The sequence below is a fragment of the Cherax quadricarinatus genome, chromosome 50, assembly GCF_038502225.1.
Source record: "Cherax quadricarinatus isolate ZL_2023a chromosome 50, ASM3850222v1, whole genome shotgun sequence".
NCBI lineage: Eukaryota > Metazoa > Arthropoda > Malacostraca > Decapoda > Parastacidae > Cherax > Cherax quadricarinatus.
This window is the reverse complement of record NC_091341.1, coordinates 21,726,377-21,738,687: the sequence shown is the minus strand read 5'-3', so window position 1 is coordinate 21,738,687 and position 12,311 is coordinate 21,726,377.

Here is a 12,311-nt window from a genome sequence, read left to right as displayed (position 1 = left end):
TAGCATTTTGGATGGCATTTCACATACAGAATGGATGAGAAATAAGTTACCCTGACTTCTATCGGTTATCCTGGGTTCTCTACACATATGCTGCTATGTATCATAATCTATGTAACTGTATTTGTGTATACCTGAATAAATTTACTTATTTACTATGAACAGCATATCAAAATCCATTATCGCAAGATGGGGTTGCGAGACACGAGTTCAATTAGCAATGCAGATCACTTATTATTATTATTATTATTATTATTATTATTATTATTATTATTATTATTATTATTATTATTATTATTATTATTATTATTATCATTATTATTATTATTATTATTATTATTATTATTGCACTCATTGGAGGGCCGAGCCTGAGGGAATTATACAGCACCTGGGGAATGAGAGGCACTCAGGTTCGATTCAAGGAAGGAAAGCACAGGTGCAATTCCTTTGATCAAGAGCCCCTTCAGCAACTTAAGGAAACGTCCCTTGAGGAGAGACAAATAAAAATATTAAATTACTTTGGTTACCCATTTAATATATATCAATTTTCTGTCATTGTCACAGAAAACGAATTTTTAGACAGTGACTGAGGCAATTGTGTTAATACGATTTCGTGAGTCACAGGTTGAGACGAGAGCTTTCTTCAACTAAATTAACCCCGGTGGTTTAATAACCCAGAATAACCCAAGAAAGTTAAGCAGCATGGCTTATTTCCATCGGAGTCAGTAGGTTTTCCCGAAATGTTCTGGCATGCTAGTGGCTTTCTTTATGTTTAACAGTATTTTATAACATGTAAATCACACAATGTACAATATGCAGAGAAATAAAAAAAAAATGAAAGATACAATCCACACTGGTCGGCTATCTCTCAGGTTCCTATCTATTGCTAGCTTAAGAATGGCAGAAATTAGATGCGGGGAGACACCCTTACATCTTGCCTCCCCTTAAAATATCACCTTAAGATTTTCACCCTTTAACTTAAGGAACTCAGTAATGCAAACTATCGACATGATTTTTTTTAATTTGCAGGTAAACTAACCTAACAATTTAACTAAATACTACTAAAATGTACTTTCTACAAAGTAACTTAATTTACCTAGCCTATCGAGTAAAGGACCCTAATGGAAATAAGTCACTCTGTCTGACTTTTTTGGGTTATCCTAGGTTCTCTACACATATGCTGCTATGTACGATAATTCTATGTAACTGTATTTGTGTATACCTGAATAAACTTACCGGTGGCCCGGTGGCCTGGTGGCTAAAGCTCCCGCTTCACACACGGAGGGCCCGGGTTCGATTCCCGGCGGGTGGAAACATTTCGACACGTTTCCTTACGCCTGTTGTCCTGTTCACCTAGCAGCAAATAGGTACCTGGGTGTTAGTCGACTGGTGTGGGTCGCATCCTGGGGGACAAGATTAAGGACCCCAATGGAAATAAGTTAGACAGTCCTCGATGACGCACTGACTTTCTTGGGTTATCCTGGGTGGCTAACCCTCCAGGGTTAAAAATCCGAACGAAATCTTATCTTATCTTACTTACTTACTTAATCTAATCCAGGCTGGGATTATTATTATTATAATCAAAAAGAAGCACTAAGCCACAAGGACTATACAGCGCTGCAGGGCAGGAAGGAAGCGAGGGCATCAGGTGGCAAAAGGGAGATGGATGAGTAATAGGTTACGGATGACAGCGGGGTAGTGGATGGTGAAAGGGTAAAGGGCAGCAAGAGACTGAACTAGATAGGGTTGAGGGGAGTGCGAAAAGTATCATCAGAGTTTGTGGAGTAAATCAGTCGTTGTCAAGAAGTCAATGAGAGAGTCAGGATTAAAGGAGGGTCCATCAGCAAGAAGGGAAGGTAAAGAGAGAGTAGTAGAACGAAGACGACGTTGGAGGTAAATTCTGCGTGCTCGTTGATAGAGAGGGCAGTCTAACAGAATGTGGCTAATCGATACTGGAACTTGACACTGCTCACAGAGAGGAACAGGGTGCCTCTCCATGAGATACCCATGAGTAAGACGAGTGTGGCCAATGCGAAGGCGGGAGAGAGTGGTCTCCCAACCTCGGCACTGATGACAAGAAGACGGCCAGTAACCTATGCTCGGTTTAATAGAATGAAGTTTGTTACCGAGCAGAGTTGACCAACGTTGCTGCCAACGGGTGCGAAGGTGGGTAGCTATTGCAGCAAAATAGTCCAGAAATGGAACACCTCGATAGGAAATTGGTAGGTCATGTACTGCTGACCGCGCAGCAGTGTCTGCCTGTTCATTGCCCTGTACGTCGACATGACCAGGGACCCAACAAAAAACAATATCTTTATGTTTGGTAGAGATACGGCATAGCCAAAGTTGGATACGGAGAACTAGGGGATGAGATGTATCAAATTTTCATATAGCCTGTAGATCACTAAGGGAGTCTGAGACTACTACAAATGATGACACAGGCATAGATGCGATACGAATAAGTGCTGCAAGAATGGCATACAGTTCAGCAGTAAAAATGCTAGCTGAAGATAGTAAATGCCCCCGCACGACGCTGTCTGGAAACACTGCTGTGAATCCGACACCGTCTGAAGACTTAGAGCCATCTGTGTACACAGCGGTGGCATGAGAATGGGAGTGGAAGTGATCAAGAAAAAGAGAGCAGGAAGCCACCGTAGGCAGTTGAGCTTTCGAGCAAGGGAGTGAGAAAGAACAGACACGAACAGCTGGAACTTCCCAGGGGGGTAGGGAAAAGTGAGATGCTACATGAACATATAAAGGTGGTAACTGAAGGGAAGACAAGAGTGAATGTAGGCGAAGAGAAAAGGGATGGAGCAAACAGGGGCGGCGAACGAATAAAGAATGTCTACTAATATCGGTGACCATTCTATAAATGGAAAGATTGTGTAGATCGTGAGAGCGTACATAGTAGCGAAGGCAATGGGCATCACGGCGATCAGACAAGGATGGAACATTCTCTTCTGTATAGAGGCTCTCAACAGGGGAAGAGCGAAAAGCACCAAGGCACAAACGTAATCCTTGGTGATGGATAGAGTTAAGGCTAGAGAGAGTAGCAGGAGAGGCCGCGGAATAAATCTGGTCACCATAATCGAGTTTCGATAAAACGAGGGCTGAATGTAGGCGAAGCAGAGTTCGACGATCAGCTCCCCAGGAAAGATGAGCAAGGGTTTTAAGAAGGTTTAGCCGGCTGTGACAAGTTGCCTTCAGAGAGGTAATGTGAGGTTTCCAGGATAACCTACGGTCAAAGAGAAGGCCTAGAAACCTAACTGGATCACGTTCGGGGATACGGGAGCCATAGAGATACAAAGGATGATCGGAGATAACAGAGCGTCTAGTGAAAGTAATTTGGTGAGTTTTGGTACCCATGCGTGGTGGCCCAAGTGGAAACACGGTCGACCGCATGCTGGAGAGAAACTGCAATAAGATGACAGTCAGCGCCTGCACAAGCAATAGCGAAGTCATCAACATAGAGTGATGACCAAATATTGGGTGGAAGAACAGAGGCCAAATCATTTATAGCAAGGAGAAACAGTGTTGTGCTTAGAACACATCCCTGAGGGACACCTTCAGCTTGGATGAAGTCCGGGGAAAGAACATTATTGACTCGAACACGGAAATGTCTGTCAGTTAAAAGTTCTTAAGGAAGGATGGTAGATTGCCTCGGAGGCCTAAGGAATGGGCCTGGGCCAAAATATTATACCTCCAAGTTGTGTCATATGCCTTCTCAAGGTCAAAAAATATGGCAATAACTGAGTGATTATTCGCAAAGGCATTACGAACATACGTATCCAAGCGTAGTAAGGGGTCTATGGTAGAACGACCCTTACGAAAGCCATATTGACTAGCGGAGAGACTGTTGTGTGTCTCTAAATACCACATTAAACGTCGATTTACGAGACGTTCCATCACTTTGCAAACTGCACTAGTAAGAGCGATGAGGCGATAGTGGGAGGCATCATGTCCTGTAGTACCCGGTTTGCAGAAAGGGAGAACAATGGCAGATTTCCACAGCTGGGGAAGAACTCCTTGTGCCCAAATAAGATTGAAGAGGTTTAAGAGGACTACAAGGGCTGACCAATGTAAATGTTGTAACATACGAATATGAATGTCGCCAGGCCCAGCTGCCGATGATCGGCAAGCTGAGAGCGTTGCCTCCAGTTCTTGAAGTGTAAAAGGCACATCATACTGTTCTTCTCTGAGAGAAGAAAAGTCCAAGGGTACTAACTCTCTGGCAGACTTTGAGGAAAGAAATGAGGGGCATAGATGGAGCCCTCGGGAAATACGGACCAGATGTGTGCCAAGTTCAATGGCAACGTCGAGAGGGTTTGCTACATCAACGCCAGCGACCCGTAGAACAGGAGCCGGATCAGGAGAATATTTACTACTCAATTTCCTCACTTTTTTCCAGACTGCACTCATAGAAGAAGCAGAGGTGATGGTGGAAACATAGTCTCGCCAACAAGTGCGTTTAGCTTCACAGATGACATGGCGAGCGATCGCACGCTTCTGCTTAAAATCAAGAAGTCTCTCAGCAGTTCTATTGCACCGGTACCTGCCCCATGCAGCACGTTTCAAACGTACTGCACGAGCACAAGCAGGAGACCACCAAGGCACGCACTTCTGAGAATGCCTGCCTGAGGTTTGGGGTATAGAATGAGAAGCTGCAGTATAAACTGACGTCGAGAAGATGTGTAGGAGCTCATCAATGGAGGATGAAGAAGGAACCTCACTAAAAGCAGTGAGGTGTGAGTAAAGATCCCAATTTGCCTGATCAAATTGCCAGCGAGGGCTACGGAAAGGTGGTGAATAGGAAGGAGAAGTAAGAATGATCGGAAAATGATCGCTGTCATGTAAGTCTGGTAGAACAGACCAGGTGAAGTCTAGTGCAGTGGAGGAAGAGCAGACTGATAGATCGATGCAAGAGAGAGTATGAGTACGAGGATCAAAATGGGTGGGAGTACCCGTATTTAAAACATGGAGGGGGTGAGAGGCGAGAAAAGCCTCCAACTGGATGCCATGTGAGTCACAATGAGACCCCCCCCAGAGGAAATGGTGGGCATTAAAATCACCAAGTAACAGAAGTGGTGGTGGTAAGGATGAAACAAGAAAGGCAAAGTCTGGGATAGAAAATGCTCGAGAAGGAGAGAGATATAAAGAACATATTGTAAACCACTTATTCAAGTGGATACGGGCTGCAGTGTAATGCAGCGAGGTATGGACAAATAGTTGACAGTACGGAATATCATTGTGTAGAAGAAGGGCACTTTCATTAAAGGTCCCATCTGAGAAAGGATCTGAAGAATACAATAAATTATAGCCTGAGATAGGTTGGAAAACAGCCGAGTGTAATTTTGGTTCTTGTAAGCAAGCACCAACAGGGGAAAAACTGGAAAGCAACATCTGAAGCTCACCCTGATTACCCCTGAGGCCGCGGATATTCCACTGTAAATAGGCCATGATTGGCGATGAAGAAAATATCAGGAATCTGTAGGTAAAGGCACCTACGGACTAGAGGGGTTAGAAAAGTCAACGTGTGGTGGCATTGGAAGACGTTCAAGTAGCGAAGGAACGGAGCGTTGCGAAGAATGGGATTGTGAAGATGGAGGAGAGGGAAGAGAAGGAACAGGAAGGGAATCAGTGTCCATTGAAGGTTTAGTCTCTGCAATATATTCTGAAATGGCTTCAAGTGTTTCTGAATTCAAAGATGTATGGGAGACCATATTGGAGATAGAAGGAGGAGGGTGAGTAAAGATTGGGACAGTAATGGACTATACCAAAGTAGAGGGGGAGGGAAGAGTGTAAGGGACTGGAGATGAAGTGTGGGGGGAGGACAGAAGAGGCAGAAACCTGGGAGGTGGTAGAAGAGGGAGAAACTTGGGAGGGGACGGGGGTGGAAGGCATAGTACGAGGAGGAGGGTGAATCTCCACACTTGTAATAGAGCCAGAGAGAGGGGAAGAACTAGGTACAGAGACTGGAAAGGTAACGTGTGGAGGTGGAAGAAGGGAAGGAAGGGGCAAAGAAGATTTGAGCAATGTGGATTTTTTGGACTTCTGAGTAGAGGGGCAATTGGTATTAGGTGTCGTACGAGGTCTTGTCGATACTGGGGCTTGTGAGGAAGGACGCGAAGATGTGAGAACAGACTGAGTTGTAGTCGGGACGTCAGAGCCAAGGACAGCAAAAGTATTAGATGCCGTAGTGGCTATGGGAGGGGTAACAACAGAGGAGGCTGCAGAAGATGGGACCCCAGAAGTGGGGGGATGTTTGGAAACACGAGAATAAGAAACACGGGGTAGTCTCCCTTGGAGGCAGAGATGAGTAACTGCCATAGCATAAGGGAGACCTTCTGCCTCTTTGAGGCAACGGATTTCACGTTCATTTAAGTAGACCTGGCAACGGCGGGAGTATGAAGGGTGAGCTTCATTACAATTAAGGCAAGATGGAGGTTGACTGCAAGATGTATTAGAATGGTCGTCGGCACCACAGACTGGGCATTCGGCCATAGATCTGCAATATTTCGCTGGGTGACCAAAACGCCAGCAATTTCTACATTGTTGCGGTGTAGGTATCACCTTTCGAACTTGTAACTGATGTCCCACGACATATACAGAGGACGGGAGTTCTCGGCTGTCAAAAGTTAAACGTCTCTGCCCCCGGGCAGGAAGGACATAAGTGTCTACTTTGAGGATTGGGAGATCCTGGAGTTCCAGCTGTTCAAAAATGTCATTGCCACATGACTGGAAATTCTGTTGGACTATGGTATGGGGCAGAATGACAGTACCACTACAAGAATTGAGAGAAAGATGTTTTTCAATAGTGATAGGAGTAGTATCGATATTCGAAAGGAGAGAAAGATCATGAGCTTGGGCAGCATTCTGGACAGTGACGATGCGCATACCACTCTTGAGAGCATGAAATGAAATATCTCTACCAACATGATGCAGGAGCGCTTTGCCAATACTATGGTCAGAAAGGTAGGCAGAAGGAGAAGTCGATCTTAAAGTAAAGAATTTAGTCCATTGTGTGGTCCGAAACTGAGCGTGGAGAGGGAGTGCTTGACGTGTCGGTCTTTTCCGAGTAGAATGGGAAGGTAACGAAGGAGCATCATCAGGAGATTGACGTTGGAGTTTAGGAGTAGGACCGGAGTTGGTCCGGCGTGAAATGGGCGGGCGATTCGAAAATTGCCGTACCGTAGAGGGAGAAGCCGGAAGCATAGTCAAAGGAGAGCGGAGTTCAGACAAATCGAAGGAGTCAGTCGAAGCCCCGGTACCTGAAGCGGGTGAGGAAACAGCACCAGCAAGAGGTACAGGGGCATCAGGAGTGTCCGAAGAGTGGTCTAAACACAAGGCAGGGTCAGAATGGGGTGCGGTATCAAGAAGGGGTCCGGGGCTAGTGGGTTCATGGACTAGGGCTGCCATGGTTAGGTTACTCCTTTGCTTTTTTGTTTTTAAAAAAAAAAGAAAGAAGAAAAGAAAATAAAAATAAAAAAAAAGAATAAAAAAAGGGGGGAGCAGGGAGGAATAGTTCCCAGGAGGAATGAAAGGGCCGGAAATCTCCCTCCGCGCCCAAGAGGACCTCAACACCGCTAGTAGCGCAGATGCAGCATGGAACCCGTGCCATACCCTACCCTTCATGCCAGTAAACCAGCAATCCGGGATAGCAACCTCACATCTGCCGAGCTACCTCGGTGGGCAAAAGAGAGGGCGGCCGGATATCCGCCACAAAGCATACCTCCTTCGGCCACCACCCCCGGAATCTGAAAGGTGGCTTCCAGAGATACACCCGTCGCCCGAAAGACACCCAAAGCTACTCCGGGATACCGGAGAGGGATCGGGACATCCCCAGGCAATCCAGATTCCACGGCAAACTATGCCACCACCAAGAACCTCAAAGGAATGGGATGGACCCCGGTGTCCTTTCCCCTACCTAGGAACTAGCGCGCCTGTGGGAGAAATCCCAAAGGCCAAAAAGAGGAAGGGCAAAAGGGAGGGGTGAGGAGGAGGAAGAGGAATGGAAAAAGGAGAGGATGGGGAGGATGGGATAGGGGAGGGGAGAATGGGGGGTAATTAGGTTCGGTCTGAGGAAGAAGACCGACAGGGCTAATTCCTCAGACCAAGAGCCTCTTCACCACGCCAAGGAGCCCCCGTTGAAGAGGTTCAGGCTGGAAGAGATTTATCGCCAGGGCTCCTAAACACTTGATTTCCCAGGTGCCTAGCAGAAAATTGATCCCTAGGAGTTATTCAGTTGATTGTTGTGAGTGGCTGTATCCTGAAGGACTTGAAAAAGGAAACCCCAATTGAAATATACCAAACAACTTGACATTCTTGGTTTATCCTGACTCCCTGAGCCATTCAACATCTCACTCATTAATAACGTGGCTTCTGAGCCACCCTTAAAGAAGTAACAAGTCATCAGTATGATTAAGACCCGTGTCAGGAAACACTTTCCTGTTTTCTGAAGAGTGAAACAACAACAAGCAGCCTTTTGATCACAAGTGTTGATGTTTAAGTCAACTTGGAGACTACGCCCTTTCATTATAACACAGTGACCACTTGACACCTCTAGTAAAATCTATGGCCATTATGTGATAGAGACAACTCCCCCACAAATAAAAGAGACACACAGAACAGCGTAAATCTTTATAATAATGGTACTTCATTTCCCACGAGCAGTGTGGTGTCTTGGTCACAATGCCCTAAATAGCAGTATGGTGTCCTGGTCACACTGCCCTAAATAGCAGTATGGTGTCCTGATCACACTGCCCTAAGTAGCAGTATGGTGTCCTGGCCACACTGCCCTAAACAGCCGTATCATATTATATCTTTATTAACTACAGGTACACGTACAAGGTATACAGGCCTAGCTGACATCAGTGGCATAATACCATGTAGAAATCCCCTTGTTATGCTAGCATTTCGGGAAAATTACGTCAGTTTTGTCCCAGGATGCGACCCACACCAGTCGACTAACACCCAGGTACCCATTTTATTGATGGGTGAACATAGACAACCGGTATAAGGAAAGACGTCCGTTATTTCCACCCCTTCGCCGGAAATTGAACCCGGACATCACCGTGTGAAGTTAGTTTTTAGTTAGTTTAATATCTTTATTCTGCATCCTCATACCCACCCTGTGGGCGGTAGTCAAAAGATTAGAGGTACATAATGGGTCCAGGGACTGGGCTCCAAAGTTTTGATAGATGAATAAGTTACAAAGGTAATGAGCTACAGGTAGAGCTGATCACACTAATGACAAGTTACAAAGGTAATGAACTAGATCTGGTCATAACCATGACGAAGTTACAAAGGTAATGAGCTACAGGTAGAGCTAGTCACACTCATGACAAGTTACAAAGGTAATGAACTAGATCTGGTCACAACCATGACGAAGTTACAAAGGTAATGAGCTACAGGTAGAGCTGGTCACACTCATGACAAGTTACAAAAGTAATGAACTAGATCTGGTCACAATCATGACCAAGTTAGAAAGGTAATGAACTACAGGTAGAGCTGGTCACACTCGTGACAAGTTACAAAGGTAATGAACTAGATCTGGTCACAATCATGATAAGTTACAAAGGAAATGAATCATAAACACGTCCATACGTGGCTACAAATTACAGAGTAATGAGCAATTAACGAACATTCTAGGGAATGCATCATTGCCCCAACAACAGATGTTGCTAGGTGCCTGTCCTTCCTCGGTACGACAGCCAGACAGCCATTGCAAACAGCAGCAGGTTGCGCCAGGATCTGCTGCTTGCAGGAGCACCATCGACCCTCCCCAACAGGTCCAAGATCAGCTACTCCGCTAGCAGCCCGAGGTAGAGCTGCCCTTGGGACGTGTCAACGTCCTGGTGGACGCCAATTTGATTGCAGATCCCAGACTTTCTGTAAAGGTGAAGGGAGGGGCGAGCATTTTTCAGTGATCAGGATATTAAGATTGAAAAATTATGGGAAAAAAATGTTTTCTTACTGAAAAATAGTGCAAAATTCTGGCAACATTTTGATGTAATCAGCTTCTTTCATATTTCTAAGTATGTTTTTCATTAAATGTATTATTTTTGTTCTTGCTGTCAGCGGAAATACATGTTGGCAATTAGCAGTTTTTTTTCCTCCAAAAATTACGATTTTTATGAGTATTTCATTGTAAATACTGTACATGGGAACTTGTGTGGTGGCTAGTGTGTGAAGAGCAGCGAGTCTCTCAGTAGCCTGGAGGCTGTCAAGAAGGTCGGTGGAATTTGCCACGATGAGAGCTGGCGCGCCAATTCCATAGAGTTTTACACCAAACAAAAAAAAAAATTAGGTAATAAGTTGTCGATATTGTAATCCCTAACCTGCGATAAGTATTCATTGGATTGTCATGCTTTTTGCAGACGTTATTGAGGAATGATGGTTCTACAAACACCCAGGGAGGGTTTGCCATATTGTGTACAGCTTTTTGTTAATGATTTTTTTTTCCACAAAAAAAAAAAATACGTTTTTTTTTATGGAATCTACTGACATTATCGGTGAAACTCTCTGGGTCAACAATAATCTAGCTTTTATCTTGCATCTGATGGTAACTACAAAATTGTACATCTTCAGAATTTAGTATTATTATTATTATTATAATCAAGGGGGAAGCGCTAAACCCGGAGGATTATACAGCTCCTGGGGGGGGGATGTGGAAGGCATTCAGGCTTAATTCGGGGAACTGGAGCACAGATCCAATTCCCTAAATCAAGAGCCCCTCACCAACATCAAGGAACCTTCCTTGAGGGGTCAGAATTTAGTAGAAAGAGGAAAGTCGTAAGACGCATGAAATTCTGCATAATTTTTTTTTTTTACCTAACTTGACGGTTTACAGTCAAAACAAACACAGTCTATATGTTTTTTATGCTGCTTAATCTTGTCAAAATCTCATTGAAATTGGACCAAAAAAAAATTTTTTTTGGTGCTTTCACTGGCCCCTCCCAGCAGGTGCAGCAGTTGTTACCTGTGCAGCAGTTGTTACCTGTGCAGCAGTTGTTACCTGTGCAGCAGTTGTTACCTGTGCAGCAGTTGTTACCTGTGCAGCAGTTGTTACCTGTGCAGCAGTTGTTACCTGTGCAGCAGTTGTGTTGGTCACAGTAGCCGTGTTGGTCACAGTCGTGTTGGTCACAGTAGTCGTGTTGGTCACAGTAGCCGTATTGGTCACAGTAGTTGTGTTGGTCACAGTAGTCGTGTTGGTCACAGTAGTCGTGTTGGTCACAGTAGCCGTGTTGGTCACAGTAGCCGTGTTGGCCACAGTAGCCGTGTTGGAGACAATAGGCGTGCTGGTCACAGTAGACGTGTTGGTCACAGTAGGCGTGCTGGAAACAGGCATGCTGGTCACAGTAGGCGTGCTGGAAATACAGAAATCGTGTTGGTCACAGTAGGCGTGCTGTGGGTCACAGTAGGCGTGCTGCAGACATAACAGGCATGCTGGTCGCAGTAGACGTGTTGGTCGCAGTAGGCGTGATGGAGATACAGTAGTGTTGGTCACAGTAGGCGTGGAGATACAGTCGTGTTAGTCACAGTAGGCGTGCTGGAGACAATAGGCGTGCTGGTCACAGTAGGCGTGCAGGAGATACAGTAGTCGCGTTGGCCACAGTAGGTGTGCTGGAAATACAGAAATCGTGGTCACAGTTGGCGCGACTGGAGATACAGTAGTCGTGTTGGTCACAGTAGGCGTGCTGAAGATACAGTAGGCGTGCTGGAGACAACAGACATGCTGGTCACAGCAGACGTGTTGGTCGCAGTAGGCGTGCTGAAGATACAGTAGGCGTGCTGGAGACATAACAGGCATGCTGGTCACAGCAGACGTGTTGGTCGCAGTAGGCGTGCTGGCGATACAGTACTCGTGTTAGTCACAGGCGTGCTGGAAATACAGAAATTATGTTGGTCACAGTAGGCGTGCTGGAGACACAATAGGCGTGCTGAAGATACAGTAATCGTGTTGGTCACAGTAGGCGTGCTGGAAATACAGAAATCGTGTTGGTTACAGTAGGCGTGCTGGAGAAACAATAGGCGTGCTGATCACAGTAGGCGTGCTGGAGATACAGTAATCGTGTTGGTCACGGTAGGCGTGCTGGAGATACAGTAGTCGTGTTGGTAACAGTAGGCGTGTTGGAGGTACAGTAGTGTTGGTCACAGTAGGCGTGCCGGAGACAATAGGTGTGCTGGAGATACAGTAGTGTTGGTCACAGTAGGCGTGTTGGTCACAGTAGGCGTGTTGGTCACAGTAGGCGTGCTGGCGACTAAGTGTGCTGACCACAATGACCTCAGAAGTGACCTCCCTCATCTTAATCTCT